Source organism: Physeter macrocephalus, chromosome 4 (assembly GCF_002837175.3).
Source record: "Physeter macrocephalus isolate SW-GA chromosome 4, ASM283717v5, whole genome shotgun sequence".
NCBI classification, from domain to species: domain Eukaryota; kingdom Metazoa; phylum Chordata; class Mammalia; order Artiodactyla; family Physeteridae; genus Physeter; species Physeter macrocephalus.
Window position 1 is genome coordinate 78,335,188 of NC_041217.1, and position 27,482 is coordinate 78,362,669.

The 27,482-nt window shown below is 45.3% G+C and overlaps 1 protein-coding gene across 1 annotated transcript in view; it reads right to left on the reverse strand.

Annotated features, from left to right (window-relative positions):
• The window catches only part of HAO2 (hydroxyacid oxidase 2), a 215,243-nt gene that overhangs the window by 34,791 nt on the left and 152,970 nt on the right, over positions 1 to 27,482 (reverse strand). The window contains exon 6 of the mRNA XM_055084369.1: positions 9,731 to 9,840. The gene's annotated coding sequence lies outside the window, so the exon portion shown is untranslated. The remainder of the gene's footprint in view (positions 1 to 9,730; positions 9,841 to 27,482) is intronic.

Genomic DNA, 27,482 nt, shown 5'->3' on the forward strand with positions numbered 1-27,482 from the left:
ACCTAGGGGCAGGACAGGAATAAAGACGCAGACGTAGAGAATGGACTTGAGGACATGGGGAGGGGGAAGGGTAAACTGGGATGAAGTGAAAGAGTGGCATTGACATATATACACTGCCAAATGTAAAACAGATAGTGAGAAGCAGCGACATAGCACAGGGAGATCAGCTCGGTGCTTTGTGACCACCTAGAGGGGTGGGATAGGGAGGGTGGGAGGGAGACGCAAGAGGGAGGAGATATGGGGATATATGTATACATATAGCTGATTCACTTTGTTAAACAGCAGAAACTAGCACACCATTGTAAAGCAATTATATCCCAATAAAGATGTTAAAAAATAAGAATAAAAAAATAATAAATTAATTTAAAAATCAATGGAGAAAAAAATAAAAAGTAAACAATCACTGTTTTCACCTTTATATTACAGTTAGGACATTACATTGATTTTCATAATAATGTGCATAACTGATTTTATTGTCAATGAATTTAATTTTAGAGTAGTAAAGAGGGCAAAAACTAAATATATATAATACAAAGAGGGCATTGGGTCTGATGGTGTTGAGAACCTATGTTGTGGGTGAATTGGAGCGTCATCTTTTCATTCCCATGGCTTTTCTTTTTTGCAGGCACCACTCTGGTTAGAGCAGGAGCTATTGAATGCAAACCCTGCAGTACAGAGTGGGGTCTGCTTGGGACCCTCCCTTTGTCTGTGAGACCCATACACTATTTGTATGCCAGCCGCTGCCTTGTCTTTCCACTAGATGCCAGCAGTGTCCCAGGAGACTGGCTGGTTGTGCTGTGCCTCCATGGGGGTTTACAAAACAGCACAAGGAAAGTGGCTCCAAGTGCACTGCAGCCCTCCTGGAGTCGGAGGGCTGCTGATGGCATCTTGATCACTTGGTTCCCTACCTGCTCTGATTTCAGAACAACAACAGGTCAAGTGTAGGCTCATAACAACGTACCAGGTGAGATCCAGAGTGTAACCACGGATGAGATCACAGCTCCTGTGCTAAGGGCCTCTCTGACCCACCCACTCACCCACCCACCCACAGAGTACATCTGCTGGAGACTGACCGTAAATATTGACCTTTCATTAAACATGTCATCACTGCCATTCACTTAGTCTCAAGAGCACCAGCACAGAAGCCAGGGGGGCTGGAGCTCAAGGTGGGAAAGAGCGAACCTGTGATTTTCCAACCCCTGGAAAACAGTGCTCTGCATTCTGCCCTGAGAGCCCAGGATAAGGCTCTGTCTGTGCTGAGAACTATTTTGGTCCTGGGTTTTGCTGAAGAGAATTGAAAACAAATTGAGTACTCTCTTGAAGGAAAACTATGTCTCCTCTGAATTCGCAAGGATCTGATGATAATATGTAGAGACACAGAAAGACACTGGCAAGTGATACAGGGGAGTGCCGCCCTGTGGCGCTTTAGTGATGTTCCTACAGAATACAGTAGCCACCAGTCACATGCGGCTACTAAGCACCTTAAATGTGCGACTGAGGAAGTGAATTTTAAGTCTTACCTGATATTAATTAGTTAAAATTTAAATTTAAATAGACATATATGACTAGTGGCTACTGTACTGAACTGGTAGATAGAGAATACAAGATAAAGGCATTAATCAAAGGCCTCCAGAGTGTCAAGCCCTGCACTAGATGTGTATATGTGTATGATACATAGATAACTCACACATATGCATAATACAGGTGTGATTACATGTAATTTAAATATATGTAAATGAGTAACAATCTCAGAGAGGTAGTTGAGGTTGGACATGGAACTAAAGGCTGTTGTTTTTGGGAAAGGATCAGTGGACAAAGGGGAGAACTTGCCATAAGAGAATAAGATGAGCCAACTGATTGGGGCCAGAGGTTTTCTAAGTCAAAGAGATGAAAAGGAGTCCCTTTCCACCAAGAGGAAGAAGTCAAGGTGTAAATGCCAAAGTAGTAATGAAAGGAGGGTGACCAAGGAAAGACTATTGAGATTATCAAGGCCCTTCCTCTCCATCAGGAAGGGGAGGGGCAAGCACCCTGCAAAAGACCTGGTGGTGGTCAGTTCAGGAAAGGAAGAGGAACTTCTTCAGCCTGGCGGGAGGCGGGTGCAGTGCGAGTGGCTGGGAGCCAGGATTGCTGGCACAGACACCCGTGGAAGCTGCAGCATGAAGGTGTCCACTGCTCTGGCCCATGAGTGAGGAGGAAGGCATGCAGCTTGGAAGCCAGTGAGCAAGCTGATACCTGGATAGCGAGAGGAATTTTCAAAGACCATTGAAATCTGCTGGTTTAATACTTCTCCCATGCAATTTCCTTTTAATTTTTACTTACTTAAATAATTTTTATTAAGAGGGTAAGCAAGGCATTTGGGTTATACCTCTTCCAAATAATATCTAAGGTGTTCTGGGAGAGAATCCTTCAGTGTGGTCAGAGGAGGACAGCTCATTCAAATGTCACATGCATTGTGTTACTTGATCTCCAGATCAACATTTTGTGTTTGGTATTATGGGTTTTACAGCCAAGGAAACCAAGGTTCTGAAAAGATAAGGGGCTTACTTGTGTCACCCGTTAGGAAGAGAGAGGCAGACCTCACTTTTACACCGAGATCTTAGCACTTCGTGTCTAGTGTTCAAATTCAATGGAATTAAACACATTCTGAACACGTTCATACTCTTGTTTGTAATAACCGAATAGACAGATGATGGGCAAAGAATATTGTGAAGACATTGTTTTTTTAATAATCCCTTGAATACCTTACCTTTTAGATACTAAATAGCCCCAGGTCTCAAGTGTTTGTAGCAGAGGGTAGTTTTGAGCCATCAATCTGAGTGGAAGGCCCGCACCTTCCATGCTCCATTCTGCAGCATGGCTACTTATCAAATAACAATAATGATGATATTTAAATAATAATAACATAACCTTCGACAGTCCTACATCCTAATTAGACAGGTGCAGCTGTGGCCTCTACCGAACCAAAGCAGAAATACTGTTGTATGTACTTGGCTTTTGCTTTAATGAGGAAGTTGCTTACAGCCTTATCGCTGAAGTTGAAGCAAAGAAACAAGGAGAATGGTAAGGTGGGCTATTCATCCGACAGGTATCTAGTGAATGCCTCATGTGTGCCAGGCACTGTTGAGGGTGTCATCCATACTCTGGTCACTCCAGGGCTCAGTGGTTCCTCAGGGCCTCCTGGGAATTTCAGACTCACTAACTTGACATTTAAGGTTCTTCTATATCTAGCCTCATTCTGCCTGTGAGGGCAGCCACGTCTGGCCCTGTATACACGATCCTGGCTGAGCTGGTGCTGCTAGCTGGCTATGTGGTCATCCCTCATTGCTTCATAAGCAGCCCTCCAAAGCTGTGCAAACATCCCAGAGAGCAGGAGACCACTCTTCCATCAAGGGTGTACATGTACAAGGGTCTCACATGCAGAATTCTTTTATGACACCAAGTGGCTCTGGCTGTGGCAAAGCCTCCGGGAAACCAAACTGAGGAAAATTCCACGAAGTCTGTTGAAACTATCACAAGCAGCATGAATGGCTATAAACCCTTTGAGTAGCTAACAGAAACAAGAATTTGGTACCTGCTTTTTGGCAAATTGATCATTTAACAAATCAATGATTTTATAAAGTTGCATTTTTGATTAATTTGTTTTCAGTCAATTGGTTTTTGTGAATTTCTTTTGGCAAACTGGTTTTGCTTCCCAGTTCCTAACATTCTCCAGTCTTCCGATCCCCTTAAAATCTCCCTGCTTCCCCTCAGCCTAACCATCCTGCCACCACCAGACATGGGCTATGTATCTAGGAATATACATTCCTTCTTCCTCTACAGGAAAGCCCCTTCAGGCCTAAGGAGGAAGCATTTCATTGTCAGACTAGCTGCCTGGGACGCTGACAGTGATGGGCTGTCCCTGGTTTCATCATGGTGAGCCTGGACACACCTGAAGATTTGGCTTCAATCTGATTGGTTGAGGTTTGTACCTTAATGGTTATGAAAGATTTTGAGTATCATCTCTGGTGACCACCATGTTGATAGCACATCCTCTTTTCAAGAGATAATCCCTGTTGTTGGTAAATGGATACTGTTTGCAGAAGCTTCCTACTTTCTGCTCCCTTCTGACTGTGAGCACCTTAGGGCAAACCCCATGTCTATATTTTTCACTGTTGCATCTCTAGTGACTGGCCCAGTGTCAGACACACAGAGGTCTAGTGGTTAAAAATGAACTAGGACAGGTCTGGATACAAAGCCCACTAGATATGTGACACTGGGGAGTCCTTCCACCTCTCTGAGGTGTCTGTCAACTGGGGAAAATGACAACAACCATCTGTCTCATCAGGATGCTGGGGGAAGGCATGTCAAGTGGTTTGAAAAGAGTGTGATGCAGAGTGAGCGCTCAGTAAGTGTTAACTATCACTGATGAATGCATGAATGGGTGAATGCATGAATGAGTGAATGCATGAATGAGTGAATGCGTGAATGAGTGAATGCATGAATGAGTGAATGAGAGCTGATTTGATCCTCACAACTATCCTGCCAGGTCAGCATGATTTATTTTTATTATTTAAAAAAAATTTTTTTTTTTGGCTGCGCTGTGTGGCACGGGGGATCCCAGTTTCCCAACCAGGGATTGAACCTGTGCCCCCTGCAGTGAAAGCGCAGAATCTCAACTGCTGGACCACCAGGGAATTCCCAGGTCGGCATTATTATTTGCAGATAACCCATGCGTCACTTGAGCCTCCATGCTCTTTGGAGATTTAAGTAAAATGGGACTTGTACCTCAATTCCAGAACTGAGTAAGCTTGATCTCTCCATAGAATTTCCTTGCTTCTTGTCCTTACATTCTTACTGTTTTCTTTTCCTGACCCTCTTGATCTGATGATCCATATTTCCGTAAGAAATCCAACCATACTTAGCCTTTTCAGCAGTGGGTCATTTTACTGAAATTTTACATCAAGTCAATAGCACCCACTCACCTCCCCTGCCCCCACCCCCCCAAGTCTCCACCACATTCCCTGGACTTTTTGGACTCCAACACTTTTTCCACTTGACCCTCCTCCTAACACCACAACCCTGGAAAGTGCCATCCAGTTCCCACTCTCTGGCTGCATCATTTCTCATGGGGAGAGGTCTTGCTGGGACAGTATGATACTCCTCAGCCTTCCTCTCCCACTCTGTCTTAGCTTCCACCCAGAATTCTGGTGAAAAATGTCCTCAATCTCAAGTCCATCTTGTTTTGAGAAAAAGATTTCTAGCTTGTTTCAGATCACGTAAACAAATCCCCTTGTGCAGAGCTTAGTGAGAAGACAGTATCTGGTTTTTTTGTTTTGTTTTGTTTTAAATTTTTATTGGAGGAGAGTTGATTTACAATGTTGTGTTAGTCTCTGCTGTACAGCAAAGTGAAATCAGTTTTAAATATACATATACCCACTCTTTTTTAGATTCTTTTCTCATATAGGTCACTACAGAGTATTGAGTAGAATTCCCTGTGCTATATGGTCGGTCCTTATTAGTAATTTATTTTATATATAGTGGTGTGTATATGTCAGTCCCAATCTCCCAGTTTATACCCCCCGCCTCCACTTTCCCCCTGGTAACCGTAAGTTTGTTTTCTACGTCTGTGACTCTATTTCTGTTTTGTAAATAAGTTCATTTGTACCATTTTTTAAGATTCCACATATAAGTGATATCATATGATATTTGTCTTTCTCTGACAGCATCTGTTTACTTGCGGCATCCAGGTTGTCAACTCACTCCTCAATAGGTTGCTGACATGGAGAGGGTCCCTTTCACTGTCTGCTGAGACTCTAGTTCCTCACATTGGCTTCATCCAATCCCAGTCAGGCAGCAGTCCTGGGAGAATCCTGGATGGTCAGGGAACTGATCAAACATGGTGGCATGGGGGGTGAAAGGTGACCTGGGCGATGGGCAGAATTCTCAGCTGCATCTGCTGCTGCCTTTCCTATACCCCACGGGGAACCCAATTAGGTGGTGGTGGAGGGGGAACCCCTAAAAGTCTCTGTATTTTGTAGAGAAGGGAAATGGTGCACTTTCAAGCTTTTTTGCTCTAGGGTCGGATAGCTCCTCACTCTGGCTTCTCTACTTTCCATCTGTAACTTCAGGAGGGCTCATGGATAACGTCAGCCACAAGAAGTCCATTTACTGCAACTAAAACAATGGGTAGGCATTTCCATCTCAGAGTTTTGAGCAATTGTTGTTTTTCTGGAATCTACCCACCTCTACCGGGACCTGCTAGGTAGTGAGGCTGGGAAGCAGGTGGTGCTACCTGAGTGGTCACATGCAAACTGTGGGTCCTCCTGACCACAGCTGGGCAACCTGGATAGGACCTAGGTCAGATAGGCCTTGACGAGGAGAGGGAAGAAAACATGTAGGAAAGACCACCAGAACCACCAGAACTCCAGTCTCTGGAGGCTGAGCCCCGCATGCAGCTGGCCCTCCAGCCTGCACAGGCTTCTCTTGTCTCCACACAGCCGATGGGCCTTGTTTCTATACCGACAACTTCTCCTTTCTCCCAGTCTCTGGTGAAGACTGAACCACTTCCGGAAGCTCATGCCCCACCAGACCTTGCTCCAGGAGGCCCAATTTTCCAAGGTGACCTCTTGAACCATGTCGTGTGGCTTACTCTTTTAGCTTATTAATGAAAATACTTTCTTCTTTCTAGTATTGCTTCCACTCTACATTTTCTCCTTTTCTGAAGCTGGGTCTGGTTGAGGAGCCTTCTCTCACTCTTTGTCCCACAAAGTCATGGCCCAGTTAGTGGTGAGGTGGAGGAGAGCTTCCCCTACCATCATTCCCAGCTTGGCTGACTTGCGGATGCACGCTCTGTTGTCAGTACAGATCAGTTCATTTCCCAGGTCTCTTGAGATTACAACCCTAACTTGAGTCTCTCCCTCCTCTGCCATTGGACATACTTCAGTAGAAACATCTGAGAAGGACTGGCCCAGGAGAAAGGGGCTCACCTGGCCTGCTTTTCTCCTAAGTCTTAGGCCAGAAGCACGAACAAGACTTTGGTGCTCACAAATGTTCTACCTCACCAGGAAACTTCACAGAGATGTGCGGCGGCCCAAAGCCTCAGATCATAACAAAGTATTTTTTCAGCTGAGGCTCTGTCCCTATAAATCCCTTAGAGACTTGGACCTTGTGGGAAGGTTACAGCCATAATCAGCAGCCAACAGAATTCTCCCTCTGCTATACTCACTAGCCATGGAACCCATGGCAAGTTACCCAACTTCTCTGAGCCTTGATTGCTTTATCTATAAAAGGAGAATTATAGTTTGTATTTCAGAAGGACTTTTATGAGGATTAAATAGGACAATGTGTGTGGATAACCTAATACGGCACCCGCTATGTAGTAGGTCTTCTGCATTGGCTTCCTGTTTGTCTCTCGTTAGACATCACACTGCATTGTGGGCACCAGGGCAATGCCTCATGCTCTCAGCCTCTCCTACATGTTCTCTTCCCTCCCTCATCAAAGCCTATCTGACCTGGGACCTATCCCCTCACAGCTCTGTTCCCAGAACCGATGGAATAATTCAAGCTAGGGTGAGATGAAATTCAATGGACATCACTATCCTGTGTGATTTTATCAGGCACTGTAGGCTGCACACACCAAATTCATCCTCCCACCGCCCCCACCCCCAACTTCTTTCTTGCTAATAGAGTCCTGATTTTTTTCAGGTGTCCGCACTCTTTCACGTAGCAATGTGTTCAGATCCCATGCCCAGCTCAAGGGTAAAAGTTGATTAGTCTAATCAGGGGAAGTCCATTCTCTAAGCCAGTGCTTAGTTTGGAGGTGGACGTATAATCCTGTTCCAATCAATGAGTGTGAGGTGATGTTTGCTGGGGGAGCTTTTTTTGTTTTTACAATTTTATTTTATTTATTTTTGAATTTTATTTTATAGCAGGTTCTTATTAATCTATTTTATACACATCAGTGTATACATGTCAATCCCAGTCTCCCAATTCATCCCACCAGCACCACCCCACCCCCTGCCACTTTCCCCCCTTGGTGTCCATACATTTGTTCTCTACATCTGTGTCTCTATTTCTGCCTTGCAAACCGGTTCATCTGTACCATTTTTTTAGATTCCACATATATGCGTTAATATTCGATATTTGTTTTTCTCTTTCTGACTTACTTCACTCTGTATGACAGTCTCTAGGTCCATCCACGTCTCCACAAATGACCCAATTTCGTTCCTTCTTATGGCTGAGTAATATTCCATTGTATATATGTACCACATCGTTTTATCCATTCGTCTGTCGATGGGCATTTAGGTTGCTTCCATGACCTGGCTATTGTAAATAGTGCTGCAATGAACCTCTCTGTGCTTCCGTTTCCTCTTCTGTGTAACGGCTTTAATGATAGCAGTTACTTTAAAGAGCTAGAAGGATCCAAAAAATGAAAAAAATGTGTGTACAAGATTACAAGGGTGCCTGGCTCTGATTTGGAGTGCAATCAACGTTAACCACTGTTGTTCTAGAAAACTGCAAACCTACTGGACTGGAGGGAGGCGATTATTCTGTAGCATCAAAATGATCAGATAATTGAGAACTTAACCTTTCAAACACTGAAAGTCTTCTTTATGTTCAAGGATTTCTTTTCAAAAGAGATGTTTATAATCATTGTCTCTACTTTTCCTTCTTTTCCAATCAGGCTTTCGTTTCTCTTCTTGCAGTTCAAATCCAAGGTTGAATTCTCAGGTCTCCTCTTGAGCTGTCAGCGGCCTTGAGGTAGGAGGTCACTAATTTCTTTAAACTCTTTCTTCCTTCTTCCTTTAGGACATAATTCACTCACACGTTTCCTCTTACCTCTCTGGCTACTCTTTCTCAGTCCCCTTTGCTGGTCTGTCCTCATTTTCCTGATGTTTCCATGTTGGAGCATCCCAGGACTCAACCCCGCAAATTTCTTCATCCCAGAGATGGAAATTCCACGTTTCCCGTTTCTCAGGCCACTTTCATCAGGGCTATTCCAACAATCAGTCCAAACAAGAGGAACTGACAACTGACCCATGCCCACACGTCCTCCGGACGCACGGGGCCTTTTTGTGGCTGTTCACTCTGCCTGTGCTTCATCTGGCTGCAGTGCTAGAGGAGACGTGGTTAGCAATCGTGATGGTGTGTGGAGAAAGAGGCAACTAAACCAAGGACAGTGAGGAACATCACAAGGAGGCATGTTTAATCTCCCCTCCGCTTCCTCCTTTTCTACTTCTTTTTCTGTTCCGTATCCATCCTCTTCTGTCCTGTGGATGGACTCCTTACATATGTGCTGTGAGTTCATCTCTGAAGCCCTATAACACTCACACCACTGCCTTGAGCAGAACAGTATCTGCTGAATAAATAGATGGAGATTTTTCTTCAAGGATCCATTCTTACCTAAGGCATCCAGCCCGAAAATTTTATTTTGGTGGAAACGACAAAAGAGGCTTGGGTGAAATGACTAAACCACATCAGTCTTCTTTCAAGAAGGCATAAATGTGAAGGGGAAAAGAGATTTGAGAAGGCAGACATATGGCTTCTCTTCCTGACTCTATCTGGTTCCACATTCTGGAAAATAACCCCAAAGTTCCCTGCCTTTATTTTTGTTTATCATGAAGAATGAGACTGAGTTTAAGTGGGTCAGGACCTCACATACCAAGTAAACAGGGAATCGGAATTAGAATGCTTGGTATTTGGGCAGGGAGATGGGGGAGGGCGGGTGTAGAGTGAGAGATCTAATGCTTACCTCTTTTTCTTTTTAATTATGAATATCACAAAGTCAGATAAAAACCTTTGCTTCTGTCTTCTTCCCAATGAAGATTTATGAGATTATCCTAGTGGTTGCTTGCTGGAGCTCTGCAGAGAGAAATATTAGTTTTATAAACTGATACGATGCCCACAATTCCATATGAAAATGAATTTAAGGACCAACCGGGACAGGCCCCAAAGCTGCACAGAGCCCTGATGAATGAACAGAACCACATAATAAGGTTCTCCAGAGAGTGGGGCAAAAGGAACCGATTGTCTTCCTAAAATATACCAGCAAGAATGCAAGCCTTAATTAACAAAGCCCAAGGTTGATTTTTCTTGCTGCCTTTTTCTCCAAGAGACAAATAATAAGAAATGAATGAGGTTGAAAGCAAATGAGAACCATATTTGGAAAGCAAAGCATAGTCTAACTTTTGGCTGAGCTGGTTGCAAAGACCTAAAGTTCTTTAATCATCTCACTGGAGATGTAGCCAAAAAATGCAATTTGACACACACACATACACACACACACATATTTCCACACCATGCCCTCCTCCTTTTTCACTGTAGATGAATCAAGATGGTGGAGACAGGGTATGATGAGAACCATTCCTGCTCTCCACCTACTTTATAAAAGGCTTTGGCAATCGGTAATCTTTGCTGCCATGGTCTGGGGAATCCATCTATCAATTTTTATTCTTTAAATGTTCATTGTGCACCATGCATTGGCTGCAAGGAGCAAACAAGCAGCTGGAATAGGTAATGTACTGTGAATATGCTAAGATGGCAACCTATTTAAGATCCAGATTCTTCTAACATGATTCTTCTAGAAGAAGATGAACCAGTTTGGCCTAAAAGAACATTACTATATTCGAAGGTGGGGATAGAATGGGAGGGGAAATGACAACTTTATGAGAATTAAAATAGTCTCTTATTAGCTAACAAACTGAGGAAACACAGAGGGTTTTCCTTGTGTCTGGGTTAGCCAGTTCAACTTCACACAGATGCAGAACTCGTGGTTGAATACAGTGGTGTGATCTCAAGATGGGTCAGTATACAGTCCATTTCACTCCACCTCACAGTACCTCAGAGTCCGCTTTAAGGCTTGAAAAATTACTATCATCTTTGTTAACACAGAGACAGAAGACATACCTATCTGGCTTTATGGAAGTGAGCTAAATGAGATATGGGCTTTTCTAATGAAGCCTTAGATAAATATTAAATAAATCTGGCATATTGTAGGACCATTTTTACCCAACTCATGATGTTTCTGTTTGTTAAAGGGAGCTCATTTAGTGTAACTTTTGGCCCCGTCCTCTCAATTACTCATATTTCCCCAGGGGAGGATGGAGTATCTTAACTGACTGAAACATCTGGGCATGCTCAGCTCAGCTCCACCCTTCTTCCTCTCAGGAGTGAGTGGCTCACATAGAGGAAGGAATCTATTCCAATCTTCTAGGAAAGGGATATTTTTCCTCACTGGGGTACAGGGTTGGCAGGTCTACTTGGCTAACAGGGAGCCACATCCTCCATCCTGGCCTCTATTAGAAATGAAGGATATTTTTGTCTCCATTTGCCAGGCTTTCATTTTATTTGTCAATTTGTACAGAACATGGGCAGGAAAGAGGGGTGTCATATATTGGGCTCCCTCAGACACCCCAACATGTTTTAAATATAAAGAGATCTGAATGGAGAACTTAAAAATGTTACTTCTGATCCTGGCTCTGTCTTTCCTTAGGTGTTTAAAATTAGGTAGAAAAATAACTTCTTTATACTTCAGTTTTCTTGAATGTCAAACTAGTCCATAAAATCATTACCTTATAATTATATGTGTAATAGGATATCATCCCAAGACTTATGTCTATATAACACAGTGTACTGTTAGAGACTTCTTTTCAGCCGGAGAAGATTTCAGGGCTCTGTAAAGGCACATCCTGAGGAATCTCTGTTAGTTACATAAGAGTTGGCTGATCAGGTTATAATTTTCCAGAGAAGGATATATTGGACCTTCTGGCTTTTCAGCCTTCATAAAACTGCCCATCTCCTTGAGAAGGGGAACTCTGGCAAGGGGTTAAGGATTATTTGCAAAAGGATCCCCAGGGCCTTCTGGGAAAACATGGTCTGAGATCTCAACCTTGTGCCCCAAGAATCAAAGTTATGGTGATCTACTGGAGGTGGATCAGGCTAATCCTAACCTAGGCCAGGGATAGGGAAGATCCATGAAGTCCCTGAAATGAAATTATCTTGAGGAAAGGGGGAATTGAAGTTGATGGCCTGAGCTCAACACAGAGCTGATGATCCATGGGTCAGTTAACAACAACCACACTAATGCTGCATAACAAACAACTACATGATATGAGTGGCAAAACCAATAAGCACTCTTTAGGTCAGGAGTCTGCTAGTCGACTACGGGTTAGTGATCTCTGCTGGGCTCAGCTGCACGGTTGTGCTGATCTCCAGTAGGCTTGTTCAAGTATATATGGGTCTGTTGGAGCTCAGCTATTCTAGTCTGGCCTTGGCTGAGGTAGCCCAACTCAGGCCACAAGTGAAAATGCATGAGGCTTCTTAAGGCCTAGTCTTAGAATTGACACACTGAGATTTCCCTGGTGGTCCAGTCAAGACTCTGCCCTCCCAATGAAGGGGGCCCGGGTTTGATCCCTGGTCAGGGAACTAGATCCCGCATGCCGCAACTAAGAGTTTGCATGCTGCAACTAAAGATCCCACATGCCACAACTAAAGATCCCGCATGCCGCAACTAAAGATCCCACATGCCGCAACGAAGATCCTGCACGTGGCAACTAAGACGCGGTGCAGCCTAAACAAACAAACAAATAAATATATAAAAAAAGAATTGACACACTGTCACCTCCTCCTTTTTCTGTTGGCCACAGCAAGTCACATGGACAAATCCAAATTTAAGAAAGAGGGAAATATACTCTGCCCCTTTAGTGGGGCAACACCAAAGACATATGGCAAATTATCCGGATGTAGGGAGGGGTGAAGAATTGAGACCAATGATGTGATCTGTCAGAGTGGGGTAGGAGTGGGTTTAGGCATAGTTTCATGCTGGGAGCTCCTCCAGACACAAGCACTTAGTCACCAATGTTTGCGCCCTGGAGGTTAGTGGCTGAGCTGGGAAATGTGAGCTCAGAAGAGTTGCGATCTTTGCATGGAGGACTATAGTGACCTAGTCAAGGCCATCACAACATCAGAAGTCAAGAGTAGCTGTCAAGTCGTGAAGGGCAAACAGTGATTGAGGGGGATGCTCAGTTCTTTCTCTAGAAGATAATCATAAACCTTATTACAGCTGTGTAACCTCCTGGAACTCATGGACAATCTAAGGGTTTAGGCAAGATGCTGGGGAGAGGATTTAAAAAATGAAATTCTGGACCCCCCAATAATACAACTTGCATGAGCTATTGGAAACTTAATAGAGATATAGCCATAAATGTACCCTGAATTGATGACACAAATAATTTCATGTACAAATGAAAACCACTCACACATAGGTTTCTCTCTCTGCCACTCTCCTCTTCTTCCCTTCATTTTCCTTTTCATTTTCTTCTTAATTTTCCAATGTTTATAGTTACAGATACCAAGGAAAGGGAAATAATGATTCCTATTTGGAAAATGGTCAGTGGTGTGGATCAGAGGAATTACAGTATCATTCTGTTTCTTCTCTTCCTAAAATCAGTTTTGGAATAATCCTTTCACCCCCACTTCCAACAGTTAGGTGTGTGATGAAAATCTAACCTACAAGGCTTCATTCAACCAGGGCAATGATTTCATGTTTCCTGTCTCTTGTTCAGATGAAGTATCCTTTCTTCCTACAAGGCCATGAACAATCTGACAGGAGACCCTGGTGCTGGCTGGCTATGTGTTTGGAAAAGAGCAGAGATTTGCGAGCAGAGGATACTCTTCTGCCTGCACTGCCCCCCTGCCCTTGCCCTAGTACATGGGGTCTTCCAGTATACCTCTCCCATGTCACCACATTGTCCAAAGTCTGGAGTCACAAAGGTTAATGAGCAAACATTTTTAATGAACAAAGAAAGAATTACAGATCTTGTTTGCTGACCAGGGCACAAGGCCATCTCAGCCTACACTGCCTGCTCATCTCTATTAAAGGAAAGGACAGCTCTGCTGCCCAGCTGAAGACTGGTTCTCAGGGATCAGTGCTTTATTGACACTCGTAAAGAAGAGATGGAAAAGGAATTCAATGGTTTGTGAACATCAATGTGCTTTCATACAGGGAGGATATGAAGACTGGGATAAGGTATTGTAGAAAAAAAAAACTTGCTTTATATGGACATAGAGAACAGACTTGTGGTTGCCAGGGGGGAAGGGGTTGGGGAGAGGAACGGGGTGGGAGGTTGGGGTCAGCAGATGGAAGCTATCATATATAGAATGGATACACAACAAGGTCCTACTGTATAACACAGGGAATTCTATTCAATAGCCTATGATAAACCATAATGGAAAATAATATAAAAAAAGAATGTATATATGTATAACTGAATCACTTTGATATACAGCAGAAATTAACACAACATTGTAAATCAACTATACTTCAATAAACAATCATTAGAAACATTAACTTTAGTTTTGTTGTTTTAATTATATTTACTATTACCTAGGTAACAATATCGTTATATGGTTTAAAATTCAAAGGTACAAATGTTAGCCTTGATAAATTCTTCCCTCTAATCCCAAGAATGTATGTTTTAAAGTCATATAAATACAGATACAAATCCTGGCTTTACTGATGATTAGCAGGGTGACGAGGGTAGGGAACTTAATCTCTCTGGCCTTATGTAGTGGGAATAGTAACACATACATCATAGAATTGTTATGATCAAATAAGATGACATGAATAAAGTACTTGGCATGATGTTGACACTGGATAACCATAAACAATAGCTAATGTAACAACTATTCACTTCACAAAACACAGACTCAGGTAGGCAAAAAAAAAGGACTTTTATTTTTCCTATTTCTAGGCTTACTTTCTATCTTGAGTCCTCAATCAAACTGTTACAGAAATGTTAGTGTAATTATTTTTGGGTAAAACCAGTTAAATTCAGTGATTTCCAAGCCATCCTGGGTTACAACTGAGTCACAGTTGAGATTTCCTTCTCCCTCTTTCACCTTCTCCCTGCTTGGTCTTTGTTTCAGTGGGGAGAAGGCTATCCAACCACTGCATGGCTGCTGTCATACTTGCCAACATGGTGTTGAGGGCTGCGGAGGGGTAGGGTCTGGGCACCTACTTCTCAGCCTTGATTTGCCTTGGTGCTCTGATGACTGGCTGCTTCAGATGGACCCTGTCCTGTAACCATCCAAGATACACTAGCACACATCAATCGTCCTCTGAGATGCAACTGCACCCTCCCAGAACTTCAGCAGTCCTGTTCATGGGTTGCATGCTTCTGATGTGGCATTCCCTCATGCTGGTCCCAAGGACCCATGGGCTTCCTCTCTCCCAGATATCTTTTGTATCTCCCTCAGGAGCCTTGGGTATTTTCAGGTGGTCATCCACAGCCCTTCAGGGATACAGAAAACTCAGAGTAGCCTCTCGCTCCATTATGTTATGCCACCATTTCTACTTCACTGTTGATACTTAACAATGGGTCATGCTTGCAGTCTCTCTCGACTTCATGCAGGTTGTAAGACATAGGTCCTCTCTATTCTCATACCCCCAGTAGAGAGCATGCTGTCCAGTAATCCTGGTGAGGAGGAGGGTTTTTTGGAGAAGAGCATTGGCCTTGACACGAGATGACCTGGGTGAAGTCCGGACACTGCTTCTTCATTGCTTGGTCACCTTGAGCACTAAATCCCTTTGAGTCAGGGTTTTCTCATTTCAAATTAGGAACAAGGCTCATAATAATACCTTTCTCTTAAGTTTGCTACAAAAATTTTCAGGTAATGTTTCTGAAAGTGGTTTAGTATCTGTAAAGTTGACTAAAATCTCAACTATAGTTTTCCCCAATCGTCCACCCAACTAAACTACCTTACTGTTGAAAGTCATGCAAATAAAATGGGAGGAGAAAAGTTACCAGACATTCTGATAAGATTACTCAAGCAGTTATAGATGTTGAAACAAAGGCTGATCATGAAGCCAACATAAACAGGTAATTTACAAGGAGAAGAGTCTGTGAACTTCTGGTGTTTAAAGCTAAATCAAATAGGATTTCAATAATAATAGCAATCCCTTAAAGAAACTTAGAGACACTTAGCTGTGATCTGATATTTGACAAAATAATTTTATATACCTGCTACGGAATTAATTGCATCCTCCTGAAATTCATGTGTTGAAGTCCTAAGCCCCATGTGATGATTTTTGGAGATGGGGCCTTTGGGAGATAATTAGGTTTAGATGAGGTCATGAGGCTGGGAATTAGTGCCCTTATAAGAAGAGACATTAGAGGGCCAATACAGTTATTTCTAGAAAGAATGTAGGTAAGCTTCTGCCAGTTTTCAAATATGCATATGGTAAAGAGGTGACTTTCTTCGATTTTTTTGAGAAACTCAACCAGTTCTTTTCTCATCCTCTCTAGTAAGTCATACATTTTTTGAAAACAGCAACAATATCATCCTTGTTTTTGAATCATATGCAGACCCTAGATGAGACCTATCTAGGTATCCATTCTCGTCTTTCAGCTATCATTCTGTCACTCCGTATCTGCGTGACTTGGGTTTTTACCTAACTCCCCTGAGCCACCCATTTTTCTCATCCATAAAGTAGGGAATGTGCCTGCCACACAGGGTTGCTGTGAGTATTAAAGAGAATGTGGGAACATCTTTACCATATTGCTTGATTCTCAGTACATGCAGAAGGTATTGCTAATTTACCCAAAAGAAAATGGAGCCTCAAAGAAGTTAATCATCTGTAGCTGGTGAGAGGGAGCTGGGCTCTCCCAGAACCTGTGCAGACACAGACCTGAGACTTCCAGGAACACAGCCACTTCCAAGGAAGCCCAGGGCAGTTCAGAGATGCTCAAGGACTAGTGGGACCTTGAGTCAGGGAGATAAGCAGGAAGTTGCCCTGAAGCTGTGAGCCAGTTCTCTTATAAGACCTCTCGAGTAAAAAGGAAGGTGCCCTCATATCAGGACTCTGACTCCAGAGCTTAGGGGTCCCTCTCCTGTTCCGTGCATGCCCCGAGCCCCGGTTCTGAGCACCCAGACAAGAGGCTCAGTGCTGGGACACGGTCACGAAGGAGGAAAATGAAGGCACAGATTCTTAAGAGTGTGTATGTGTGTGTTGAGGGGTGATTTCAAACCTAAGACCTTGAGAACAAAAAGAGGAGCAGGGAAACCCCAGCACAAACACCAACACCAAGGCCAAGGGCAGGAGAAGCAGCCTGAAATGAGCAGTTTGCAAATGGAGGGGAGTAGGAACAGCTCTAGAATGAGGATAGGAAGGTCCCTGGCAGCTGCTGAAGGTACCACTATAGCCCTCAGGTTCCTGAGAGGTCAGCTGGAGCACAGGACACGCATATGCAGGGCTGGTTCATGTACAGCTGGAGCCAAAATTTCATCTCTTTAGCTATCCTCATGCTGTTCCTTCTCATCTTGGTTCCTTTGTAAAACATCCAGCAGAGCAGTGCCCTGCACGTCGAAGGGATTAAGGCTTTGTTGACATGATTTGAAAGTCATTGTTCATGGGGCTGGGGTGGGGAGGGGGTCTGGGATTCACCTGGAGCCTCCATGGAAGGTCTGCTTTACCTTAAATTATATTCAGAACAGTAAATAATTCTTAGAATGTGTTTCACAGGAGCAGGACACTCATTTTAGTGTCCTGGCCATGGTCCAAGGGATTGTAGTCCAAATCTCCATTTCATGTGTTTATGTTTCTAACATTGCTCGGAAAGGTCATTCCCAGGTTGCAATGGATCGTGAGGTAGGAAATAAGAACTCATTCTCGGCTCCACCAGTGACTCCTCCTGTGGTTCTTGGTCTGTGAGCAAGTGATCTCCTGACTTTGCTCTCAGTCACTCCATCTGGGAAATGGGAAAAATAAACTCCCTCTTGAAAACATGAAGATGGATTAGAGATAATATTTTCAAAGTGATTTCCCAGATAGGAAAAAGAATGCTGCATATTTCATAGATGCTCCCAGGGACAAAATCGCACACATGTAAAAGCCATCTTCTTTCCTCTGGAACTGAGAAGAATCATAGAACTTGAACTGGGCAATTTATTTCTAATGTTTGAGAGGGTGTGGCTGAGTAATCTAAACAGTTGGTCATTCCCAGCTAATATCCATAGGGGGTAAATACTAGTGGAATCAGTTGGCTTTAGAAGGAGGCAGTAATTCCCCCAATGAAATAGTTCACTCACCCCTAGTCTTGGCTCTGGCTCAAATCCCTCCATTAGGGCTCTAAAGTCTGATGGGGAGCTTTTGGTGTTATATCTGGCACCAACACCACCTTGGGGTCGAACAGACCTTATAAAACTCTCTCACCTATGCACAAGCCTGCTTCTGTTCACCATGCAGGGAAAGCACCCACTGTGTGCTCTTCTGGTGAGCCCAGGGCTCAGTCAAGCTGGAGGCTCCATGTAACATGGTCTCCCCAAAGCCTAGCTCGAGGCTTGGTACATTGTGGGTACCCAGTGATAAATGTTAAATGAATGAATGGATGTGCCTGCTTTGTGTAGCTGAAGGTTGGGTCAGCTCCACTTACTCCCCCCTGAGAAAAGACACGACTGAGGGCATATTAAAGGGACACTTGGTGGGCGCCCAAAGCTGAGGAGGGTCCCCTGATAATAATGCTAACACATGTCTAGCACTTGCCGAATGTGCCATGAGTATAAGAATTTTTAATGTTTTAGCTCCCTTAATATTCACAGCAATCCTGAGAGGTATGTACTATGATTATGATTCCCACTTTACAGATGAGGTCAAGGAGGCCCAAAGGAGGCTTGTAACTTGCTTAATGGTTCAGATGGTGGGAGAGTTTATCTGAATGTAGACATTCTCACTCCAGACCCCACCCCCTTAACCACTCAGTTCCAGTGAACATGGACCCACAGCTCTTACTGGGGAGCAGACTCCTGGAGATGACACGGTCCTGCACCGTGTCACTGTCCTCTCCGACCAGCTAGCACAAGAACAGAACTGAGTGCCACCACGCAGCTTTACGACACCCCAGGGTAAGTTGGACCTGGTGTTTCTGTTTTCAGATGGGGACTTGAGGCTGCAGAGCAATCAGATGTCTCATTCAGAGTCACCAGGTTTGGTGCGGCAGAGCCGTGATCAGAAGACAAATCTCCTGGCCTCTGACATGCAGCTCCGATCTCTGCAGTCCAGCCACTGGCACCAGAGATGCCCACCTGGGGCACCTCTCAGCCCCACCATCAGCAGGCTGCTCGGACCAAAGGTGACAATCGCTGCCACACTCGGTAATCAATCGATAAACACCTGCTATGAGGGAAGGACCTCAGGCACCAGACTAAAAAGTCAGACGTGGAAGAGACTTTAAGCAACATTTAATCCAACCCTTCATTTTACCAAAAACTGCAGGAACGGAGGCAGCTTGCTCAAAGTCCCAAACTACTTGGTAGTGTGGAGAGTGGAGCCCAGGTCTCCTGACGAGATGCCTCACGTGCTTTTGCCACTCTGCCATGCTGTGCCGGGCAGTAGCAACGGACTCTGCCAAGGGCCTCTCCTTACTGCCTGGAGAGCCGCTCTGGTCTGGGAGCAACTCCTCACCACACCCCGTGGCTGTCAGTGCACAGAACGTAAGCCCTGCCTTGTGGAGTAAGGTACCCAGCCTTAGAGAGTCTCCCCAGGCCTGTGCATAAAAATGATCCTCAGCAAGCCATCCGTCCCGACCATCCCCCTCCCACATGAAACTTAATTAATCATGTTTGCATCTGGATCCAGACAAGACAATAGCAGGGATGTGTTTTTGGTTAGGAACTGAAGCTGCATTCACAAAGGAATGTTGATTAGTTAGTGGTCGGTATCATTTTTCATGCCTTTTTAACTTACAGAAAATTTTAATATCAAAGCATTTCTCCCTGTACCGCACATATCTATTTCTCATAAGTGCATTCTGCTGGCATAATTTTCTTTTCCTTCCTGCGGGCTCTGTTTATGAGATGATCCATCAGGTTGTCTCAGAGTCTCCATCCAGCCCTTCATCAACGGGAGGCGTGCCAGGTGAGCCGTGAGCTACAGCCCACAGCCTTCCCCCATGTGGAAGGGGGAGGAGAAAGCCAGGCTTAGGCCAGTGTTGCTCAGGGAGATGACCGTCATCCATGGCAGGGACAGCAAGCTCTCCTTCTGGACTGGCCTGGGCCAGACTGAGGCCTTATTGTAAATGCTGCTGCTCTTTAGAACAGGGATGGACCCCTAAAGGGAAGAAGACATTCCAGACTTACTCTAGACCCACAGATGTTGAGATCAATCTGAATACCTCAATCCAGTCTTCACTTCTGCATCAGGAAAATATCCTCAATCTAGGAGAATCTCCTAATGAAGGAAGCGTGTCTTAGTGTGTACAACATGCCCACATGTGTGGGACATGTCAAGTCGCAGATGATAAGTCATGGCATCAAGTAATGTTGGAAATATGTGGCAGAGTGGGAAATCTGTCTGTCCCAGCAGCCCTCAAGCTAGATGTGCCTTTCAGGCAAAGGTGATGGAGGAGTCGTGGGAGATGGTGAGGCACCTCTTCCTTTTGTTAAGTGGCCTTTTCTGCTCAGTTCCAAACCTGGCTCAGGCACCAAGAGTACAGTAGTGACAGGACTGACCAGTGGGGGCAAAAAGAATAAGATGTTCTAAGATGCTCAGATGCAGGCAGACCCTCCATCTGTTTTAGAAACCATCAGCGTCATATGGTCACTGATTCCCCAAATGCCATTGGCCCCAGGGGATGGGAGAGGGCTTGTCACAGTAAAGGTTCATGGCAAGAAGATCAGGGAACTCAGTATGTGTCTGGAGCACATTGGTCCCCAAAGCAGTTGGGTTTGCTATTTGAACTGATCAGATAATAGCCCCAGGTAACTGCTCTTACTACTGACTTTGGCAAAGAAGGTTGATTGTGAGGTCAGACATTGCAGCTGGTGACTGACCTGGAGACTGAGAGTACTCTTGGATAAACAAACGGCAAACTCACATTCCCAGAAATCAACCAATTAATTAAATTACCGTTTATTCAGAAAATAAATCAAGTGCCAATTGTGTGCCAGGCATTGTGCTAGAGGTGGACCACACTGGTCCCATCTACCCCAAGGCATCTTCCTAAGGCATAACCTTGGGGTTGGACAGGGACAAGGGTGGGTGTGGAGTTGAAGCCCGTCTCAGCCATAGGAAATATTTCAGTAAGTCTGTTTTTATACTAAGAGGCGCAGATGGTATGAAGCAGAGGTCTGCAAACTATAGCCCTTGAGCCAAATCTGGCCTGCTGCCTATTTTGGTAACTAGTTTTATTGGAACAAGGCCACATCCATTTGCTGTAATATCGTCGGGGCTGTTTTTATGCTACCCCAACTGAGTTGAGTAGTTGAGACAGAGACTGTGTGGCCTATGAGCCCTAAAATATTTATGATCTGGCCCTTTACAGAAAAAGATCTGCTGTTTCCATGTAGAGAATCAGTGGTTCAAGAGGAAGTATGCTCAGCTTTCCTGATCTCTTCTCCCAGATCCAAACCACAGACTGGCCTCCTCATTAGAAAGTCCTTTTGTCTTTGATATTTTAAATCTCCGTGATTCCAGCCCCCTGGTGGAAAATGCCTAAAATATCAAGTGGCTGTGATAGGAAGCAAAGAAGGATAAATGTCTTAAAATTTCTGACCCCACAATATAGTTTAGAAGCCAGGGGAAGACTGCAGGCTCTCAAACTGCATGGGGCCTGATCTGAATTCAGAACTGTGACCCTCCTTGGTTACTGACTTAAGACAAAGGGTAGACACTGGGGGAGGTTTGCATCGAGTCTAGATTGCATCTGTGGAACACACCAACATCAGGTAACCTACACTCATTTATTTTAGAATTTGTAAGTATTTATGTATTTGTTGATTGATTTTGACCACAGCTAGAGGTCTGTAAAGCCTGCAAAAACAAAACAAACATTTGGGGTATTGTGAAAATCTAAAAATGTCCTTGTGGGAAAATTAAGCATTATGTGAATACTCAGTTTTATTAGCATCTGGGTAAAAAAGTAAATTTTTTTTTGTGGTACTTTTGGGCCTCTGGGGCAGGTGAAGAGATGAAGAATGAAGGTTAGAGGTGTTCATTTTCTTGCACAGGGTCACACCACCGTCAGTCTGGTTACCCCAAGTAAGCCTCACTTAAAAGGCCACATCTCAAACGTTCTACTCTCAACTTTGCTTTTCAGGAGGAAGTTTGGGGCGCTGGAAGGTTGGGTTCAGAAGGTGGCCCTGGGACGCTCCTCACAGCTGGGCTCATGAAGACTCTCCCAGGCCACCCTCCCAGATGCCTGTGTCCTCAAATCACACATGAGGCCATTCCTGGGACCCTTCTCTGGCCCCCAGATCTTTTCCCATTCTTGTTGGGATGCTAAGTCAGAGTTTCACAGTATCCAAGAACTTGCCAGTACTGAGTGTACCTTGGCACCTTCTCTTGGATCTCTGCCTTCTTGGACTATACATGCCATGGTCCAGGAGGGATGGGCTGGACAAAGATGAGGAAGGTTGTGGTGTTCACACAACTCATGAAAGTCAAAGAAGAGGCAGCATCTAAATTTTCTGGGAAGATTTCCAAGCTGCCAGTGGGGTCTGCAGTGGAGTGGAGGACCATGAGGGAACACTGACAGCCCCCAAGGCTACAGTGCCACTCAGCCCAGCCCAGCACAGGTTACTGAGGGCCTGCTTGGTGACAAGCCCATGTGAGTGCTGACTGTTGGGGAATTTGGGAGGAACAAGCCCCCGCCTTGCTTTGGAGGCTCTCAGTGGGGACCGCTGGCCTGGCCAGTGGAGGGGTGGATGCTGCAGTGAAGCCTGTAGTAGGGGGATTTGAGGCAACACCGGAGCTCTGGTGGGCACCCACGGGCAAGTCCTGCCATTGGCAAGGCCTGACCACCTGGTATCCAATCATCCCTAATCACTCTTAAAGCCCCTTCCAACTCAAAGGCTTGGAATTATCTCCTAATCCTCAATCTTATAAAATGGGATTATCATTAGAAACATGAGGAGGTGGGCCTAGAATACCAGATTATCTCTCAGTGGGAGTCATAGTTCCCTCACAAAAGCCTTGGGAGAGAGGCAACCCTATGCCCATTTTACAGAAGAGGAAAGTAACTCAGGAAGATGACCTGATGGGCCCCAAATCACACAGATTAGAAATGGCAGAGCTGGGAATCCCCCGGCTCTGGACCCTAGGTGTCCACAATGAACCCCAGGGAGGCCTGGAAGGGGAAGGCTGATCACAGAAGAGCAGCTTGAGGGCTGGGTCTCCCTCACAGTTGAGCAGGATGACCCCTGTAGAAAGGATCCCTCCAGCAGAGGGAACCGGTAGGGGCCGAAATTCAGACTGTGTTCTAATCCCTAAACCATGTGTCCCAGCATCCTGGGCCCTCTGGGGAAGGGCCTCTTTAACATGCACAAGAGGGACACCAGGGGCTGGTGCTCTTCCCTGCTTGTGGGTGGACACATAGTGAGGTCAGGTGTGGGGAGGGATAGCAGATCCACCGGTGTGTAATGCAGGGAGGGCTGTGGACTGATCTCGTGCAAACCTATTTCATATTAGAGCTTTTCTTGTTGTGGCTTTACCTGCTTCAGTCACTTTCTCTCTTCATCACACACCTAGATGAAGTCATCCAGCGGAACATTTACCCATAAAATATTTTTTCCAAAACCAAGGCAGGAGATGAAAAAGAGGGAAGATGAGTGACAAGAATAAATAAGGTTGTCAATTTAGACATGTAAAAAAATTGTCGCAAACACAATTTAGAATTATCCCCTTTCTACAGTTGAGGGAAGAATGAAGTTCTAGGAAAGAAGCACCAAGTATTTCTTGAGTATCGTGGGACGAGTATTCATTAAGCCTGTACTCTTAAGTGAAGACAGAACAATTAGTGATGAAACCACTGGAATTCATCAAAATCATAAAATTTTTTTCACCAACCTGGGGTCCAAATGAACTTTAATATCTTTTCTTTTTCAAGCCCCTCCCACCTACTCTGTGAACAGTGAAATCCAATGTCCTCTTCTTTGCCCCCATCCTCACCCTGAATTGGCTGAGAATGCTGAGGACTCACAGTTTCTTTAAACAGAAGACCTGATCACTTGACTACTGCCGTTTATCTTGTTGCTTTTGACGATTCTCCAAGCTTAGAAGCTAACTTGGGTTAGGCTGGTGGTGTTCCCCCACGTGCCTGTCCTGATTATAGAGATTTTAGGTTCACATTCTCTTGTTCAGCCATCTTTCCCTTAAACGCGGCTGCTGTGTCAAGCAGTTGATTCTGGAGAAGCTTCTAGCATCAGTCACACCATGCCATGTCAACACCAGACCTCTGCTGTAATTCTTTTGGCTATTGTATTGAGCAGGATTCCGTTTTTCTTAAGTTAATTTTATTTCTGTGGCCCAAGTGTGTGTCTCTGTCCCTGGACCTTGGTTGGGGGCACCCCAGTCCCCCTCTCAGGTCTTCCTGTTTTCAAATCTTGGGAAGCAGGAGTTGGCAGCCTTAGCATCTTCTCTCCCAGAAGGTTCTTGAGCTCCTTTTACAAATGGATACAACTCCACTTCAAGGTTGGATTTGCATGCCAGATAGTGAAGGGACTTGCAACCTTGCCCTAGTAACAGAAAGTTCTCTTATCTCCCAAGGTCAGAACATGGTAGGCCTCCAGGTTTACATAACCGAGGAAGACCTTCGAATTCCTTTTTTTCCCAGAAAAACTAAATCCCCTAGATGACCCGGAGTCTCTACTCCTAGAAATGAGAAAGTAGATTTTACCTCTGCTTTCAGAGAAGCCCTGCTACGTATACTAATAGAATACTGTGGTAAATTGGAGGACAGGACAATTGGGTGACAGTAAAATCCATACCCTGTGCTCCCAGCCTCAACTTCACTTCCTAGCCACACCCACACTGTTTTTCTTGCCCGTTTTCCTGGTCTCTTCCTAGTAACATCATCCTTCAGAGCTGGGTTGGAACTTTACCTCCTAAACAAATCATTGCCCCACCACATTCAGTGTGTGTTATCATCATTCCCATTTTACAGATGAGGGCGCAGATCCAGGGGAATTAAGTCACATGCTTAGCATGCCTCCATCTAACGTGTACGAGGTCCAGAACTCCCACGCAGCTCTGAGCTCTTAAGTCCCCAGCGCCAGATGTCATTGTGAGAGACTTCAGACTGGTGTAAGGACCAGAGCGCCCAGTGGCCGCCGCCAGCCCCCATCCCCGCGTCGCGCCTGGGGAGGCGGGGCGGGGGGGCGGTGTTGCAGTGGGACCGCCGGGTCCTCAGGATCTCAGGGCACCCGGCGAAATAAAGCCCGTGCTAAGACGGCTGGGGACACCCTCGCCCGGCTCGGGCTGCCAGCCACGGGAGAGAAGGCGCTGGCAATGGCCCAGAGAGGATCCCCCGCAAGAAATATATCGCGTGCTGACATTTTTATGACCTGGGCCCGCTTACAAAACACAGCCCAGTGCACAGCTCCGCTTTCCCTGCCCAGCTTGAGATCACATGCTCGGCCCGCGGCTGCCACTCGGAGTCAGGAAAGCCCATATATTTCCCTCCTCAGATAGGCCTAGTGGTTCTCGTCAGGTGCAGAAAGCCAATAAATCACCAGCGAGGTCTCCGTGTATCTATCAGTCAGGAGGCTTGTCATCTTCCCGACCTTGATCCACAGGAAAGCCGCCAGCAGGCGGGGCGGGGCCGGGGTGCAGTGGGGGCGGAGCGAGCCGGGCCGCGGATACCTGGTGGGAGCGGGCGGGGCCCCGCGAATGTTCGCAGCTCCGAGGGGCGGCGGAGATTTACACCTCCTCCCCCTCCGCACGCGCTTCCTTTGGCTTTGAAGTTCCACGGCTCCGGGGGGCGGGTAGGGAGGCCAGTCCCCCAGGCGGGGGCTTTAATATTCCCATCACGTCCTCAGTGCAGTTCCTTTGGGAGGAATGGAAGCTGTAAGGGAAGTTCTGGGAGACCTCCCCTCAAGGCTGGGGGCGTCTCACACCCACTGCCCTGTCCTGACATCCCTGCCGGACCCAGTGCGGCTTGGCCAAAAACCCGCTGAAACAGGAGTGAAGGGCTGGAGGGCCAGGACCTCTAGCAGAGGGCCCCCTGGGGGAAGTCCCTTTCCTGTGTTCAGGTTCTTCCAGAAAGCTGTAGAGTGGATGTGGAATCTGAGGGAGCTTGATTCAGATCCCACCTGTGCCACTTCCCTCTTTGGGACTTTAGCAAATTTACTTACGTGCTGTACTTTCACTTTCCTCGGTGTGTGAGTGGGAGTACAGACAGCTACCTCACACAGTTGCCGGCAGTTAAATGGGGCAATACATGCAAATTGCTTAGTCTGTGACCACACGTAGTAGAGTCACAAAATGCCTTTTTGTTGTTTTCTTTGCCTGTAAGATGCTGATTTTGGACTACATGCACTTTAAGACCACTTCTAGCTGTAAGTTGCACACCTGGTGCTGCTCAAGCAAACGGGGCTTTGGGCAAGTGCTGCTGACCAATCCCAACCAGCCAGGAGCCGGCTCAGGCCCTGGGATCCCCAGTTCTCATGCTGACCATTTACTGTGAGGATCCCAGAGCCATAGGTCTGGGAAGTCTGACTACGTTTGATGAAGGCCTTACTTGGGAGGCATTTGGAAGGCTCCTTGGAGGTCCTCATCACATCTGGGTGAGGGGCACCACCCGGTGCTGGATGGGAGACCCTGAGTTTTGGAGGTGAACAGGGAACTGCTCTTGGCCACATGGTCAGCTGTGCATCACAGACTGGAACCCAGTGGTGTTTTTCCTCCCAGGGCCAAGCCAACATGTTCAGGGACCACATTCACCAGGTAGAGGAGTAAAAGCAGTTTTTGATCATCTCCCATGTGAAAGCCATGGAGAACCAGTCATTTAACCATTCTAGGTCTCAGTTTTTTCAACTGCAAATTGAAGAGGTAGGAATATCAGTGTTTTTCAACAGGGAGCTGTTGGCATCTGGGGCCAGGACTGTCCTGCACTTAGAGAATGTTTAGTGCCCCAGGCTGGCCATTAGATGCCAGCAGAACCTCCAGGCATCCAGGGACAATCAAAATGCCCTCATGTTTCCAAATGCCCTGCATTGAGAACAACTGGATGATCCTATTTCCCCTCTAGTCCTAATATTGTATCAGTTTAGGAGTTCTGCTTCAGGTACTAACCAATTACTCCACTGTGACTTTGGCCAAACTAGTCAATTTTTTAAGAAATCAGTATTATAGGAACAATCAAACTTGTCCTGTACTGTCTATGTCATAGAGCTATGGTGAGGATATGATTTAAAAAAAAAAAAAAAGGGTGTGAAAACACTGAAGTGGTCTCTGAAGGTAAGGAACTATTATTATTATGAGAAAATAATGATAATAGTACCTTATCAATAGGTTCTAGACACAGCATGTGCATCTATTTAATTCTAAACGGAGTCTCTGAGGTAGGTTTTAGTATTTTCATTTTACATATGAAGAAAACAGATTAAAAGGGTAAGTGATTTGCCCAAGGCCATGCAGCTAGAATTTGAAGCCAGACTGTCTGAACACAAAACTCGTGCACTAAATAATGTCCTCTACTTCCTGTTCAGGTGGGTCAGAAAGAGCTTGTCCC